The sequence below is a fragment of the Microtus ochrogaster genome, linkage group LG1 (assembly GCF_000317375.1).
Source record: "Microtus ochrogaster isolate Prairie Vole_2 linkage group LG1, MicOch1.0, whole genome shotgun sequence".
NCBI classification, from domain to species: Eukaryota; Metazoa; Chordata; class Mammalia; order Rodentia; family Cricetidae; genus Microtus; species Microtus ochrogaster.
Genome location: NC_022027.1, coordinates 48558180 through 48561726, shown reverse-complemented (window position 1 = coordinate 48561726; position 3547 = coordinate 48558180).

Here is a 3547-nt window from a genome sequence, read left to right as displayed (position 1 = left end):
GGGATATTTATAACGCCAGTGATCTCACTGCTCCGTGCACGCCTGCGAAGCTTCCCCTCACCCGCCGCTTTGTGTACTCACTGGCCGGTGCGGGGAGGGAGCGCCGCGGTCCCGGGGGCGGGGGTGTGAAGGAGGAGGGAGAAGCGATCCCGGGAGTGGGAGGAGGTACCTTGCCCTCAGAAGCTGCCCCCGGGACGTTGGCTGCACCCAAGCACCGGCCACGAACCTCGGAGGATCTCAGGAGCCTCAGGGTCACCCCACCCCCTTGCTTGAACCAGCCGCGCGGGATTCGGCTTAGAGCGCGTAGCTCAGCGCGCAAGGGGCACAGACGGAAACGTGGGCATGGGCTCCCATCCTCAGTGGCCACGTGTGTCCCAGGCAACCCAGCACCCGACGTCTGAGTTGCTGGCCTACCACCTGGAGCCTGGGAACCACTTTCTGAAGGGAACCTAGAACTGATTGGCAGCACAACTCAGAAAGGCTTTGTGGTGGCCCAGGTGGGAGAGGAGGCTGATTTCCTAATGTTAGTGATTTATCAAAGAGCTAAGGTGTGCGCTTATTTAACCTTAGAAAGCCACCCTGAATCAATGTGCCAGAACGCTGCTGCCTTGCTGATGGACGATGCCCCCCCCTTTCCAAAAGAAAGCCCTGTGTCTGTGTTGGAACAGGTGAGAACACCCGTGAAGAAACACACACACACACACACACACACACACACACACGCGCGCGCGCGCGCTCGAACTGGAGGCAAGGATGAAGTGGGTCTGGACACAAGGACATGTGACTGGCTGCCCAGTTGTCCTCTCTAGTCCCATGATCCCTTTGCCCAGAGGAATTAGCCAACAGGGCTCTCTTCAACTTCCATTGGCTAGAGGGCCGACCCCAATGAATGATTAATGACAGAACTCTGAATCTCAACCCTAGGAAACCCGAGAAGGGAGACTTTTTCTGTATGTAATGCCACGACTGTTATTTATCTGACAAATATACCTGACTTGCATTCTTGGAATATTTCTGTCTGAAAACATATTTGAAACTTTAAACTACACTGTGATCTATTAATCATTGGTCACTTAAATGAAAAGTCAATGATACCACCCAATAAGGTCAATTCAAGTAAGTCGTGCATGGCTTTATTCATCCCTGAGTATCTGCTTAAGATTTTCTGTCTTAATAATGAAAAACCATAATACAGATGTGGATTTGTCTTCAGAATCGTAAATCTTTAGGCAGCTTCAGCTTTACCACAGAGCTTCAGTCACCTGAACACCACAGGGAAGCCACCAGCGGGAAGAAAGGGAACAGCCAACACAAAGGACAGTACCATGAGGCACAGTGGCCCTGGTGCGCTCCACAGCATACCCTCTGTGCTGAGGTTCACTTGTTCCATGTCCACATTGCATTTCTCCAGCTTAACTGAGTTGGGAAGAGAGGTCCTCACGGAACAGCCCGTCTGTCTGTCTGTCCTCCTTCCAATATGGACATTGAGAACAATCCCAGGTTCCTTCCAAAAGGTCCACTTGAAAAGAGTCTCCTCTTCCAGGGTGAGTGAATTTAGCATGCTGAGATAATTGTGCTACGCCTTCTGAAGAAGAAACCCTTGATCTACATGGTTTAAGCCACTCTTGGTGTCTCTGAATGACATCAGTGAGCCTCCTTGTGTGTCACACAATCCACTGCCTTGGGACTAAACTCACAAAATTTTTTCAAAGCAATTTCAACTGCTGGTCACCAACCCTCCTCCATCCTGAGGAGTCTATGGAAGGAAGAGCTGAGTGACTTACCCCTCAGATGTCTGACCACCTTTGCTACAGGGTGGGAGAAAGGAGAGGGCTTTGGGAATTTTGTAAACTGAAATTCGCCCTCTTTCTACTCGTTAAGCTCTATGTGCCTGAGACAGCAATCTCTGTGTTCTCCTTGTCCCTGGCGAAAGCCAAGTTGAAGATGAACTCTCTATATAAATAACGGTGACGTAGAAAGGCGAAACACCTGCTCAGGCTTCAGCCTCCCTCAGTTGGCGGCATGGCAAGATGTTTTTTTTCTGGTGTCCAAGGGTTTGGGTGGAGAATCACTAAAAGGAGACAAGCCCCAGCTGCTGGGGGAAGTGATTAAATTTGGCAAAGCAACCAACTTAATTTCTCTTCTCAGGATAAAACATGTGTACATGAGCATTTACAACCATGTCCCCACTGGGGTATGTAAGCAAATAGAGTGATTGCCATCAATATATATATATCGGTTTCTCGAGACAGGGTTTCTCTGTAGCTTTGGTGCCTGTCCTGGAACTAGCTCTTGTAGACCAGGCTGGTCTCGAACTCCCAGAGATCCACCTGCCTCTGCCTCCTGAGTGCTGGGATTAAAGGCGTGTGCCACCACCGCCCGACTGCCATCAATAGATATTTATAAAGGACTGTTAAACTGGTATTGAGCTCATTTAAAGGGGGAGGGGCTACAAGAACTGAGCCTGCGGAAGTGAGACAATAACAGTATGCCTGTCACCTGCCAGTGACCAAACTACCCCCCTCTCTACAGCTCAGCTATTGCTCCACACACCGATGCTGTGCTTGCCTGCAGTGCTTACAACCTTTCTCACATGTGAGTAGCTGGTCTCAGCCAAACCTGGCTCACAACAAACTCACTGATGAGGACAACATCTCTCCTTTCATTGTCTTGACTGCTCTGGATTTGTCCCAGCGAATGCTACCCCAGAGTGAGTGCAATCCTGTCCCACATTTTCTTGGGTGGCTTTCTAAAAGGCAATCAATCACCCTATGTCCTCTGCTGGGTAGAGTCCCACAGTCCCTGTTTATGAGCCTGGACACTGTTCTTGAAAACTGGAGCCCATAGTGTTATCCCCACTTTCTCAGAGCTGAATTCTGCTCCTAGCTGTCTACTTTATAAATCTAATAGTTCTAGAAGAGTGGTGTGTATGTACCCATTACCATCTAACAGCAGTGAGAAGCCCACCAATCAACTAGGCTCTAGGCTTGAGGTGTGCAGCCAGTTTGGCCCCGTCCTATATAGCTGACCTTCTACAGTCCTATTTCTTCAGGCTTCACTTGCTGTCACTTTATTGACCTAAACCTCACATTTGGAAGGCCCACCACCTCAGACTCCCTTTTCCTTGATCACAGCACCTGGACCCTTCCAGGCCTCTCTTATTTCTTTGAGGAGAATATCAGCTGTATCATTGATCCAGTTTCTAGCCCCCATCATCTGGAAGGAAGATACAATAGCCAACCCTCAGCTTAGACCTCAGAAGCCACTCAGAAGACAGAGGTTAAGGTGAATGCTTCCTTTGCCGGAGGAACAGGCTCATTGTTTATGACCTTCCAGAGTTGTAAGCCAAGGTCTGGCCTTGCTTAAAAGACGTCCCTCCTACAGTGCATCCTGCAGGGGTCAGAAAGGGCAGAAATCTAGACAGTGTTTAGTGTGCACCACCCAAGGCAGTGCAAGCTGACCTTGAGGCCCTCCCACCTGGAAGCGGACTCCTGTACCAGGACCCTGCATAGACCTCTGCTCCAATGCTTCTCTTGAGCCAGATCTC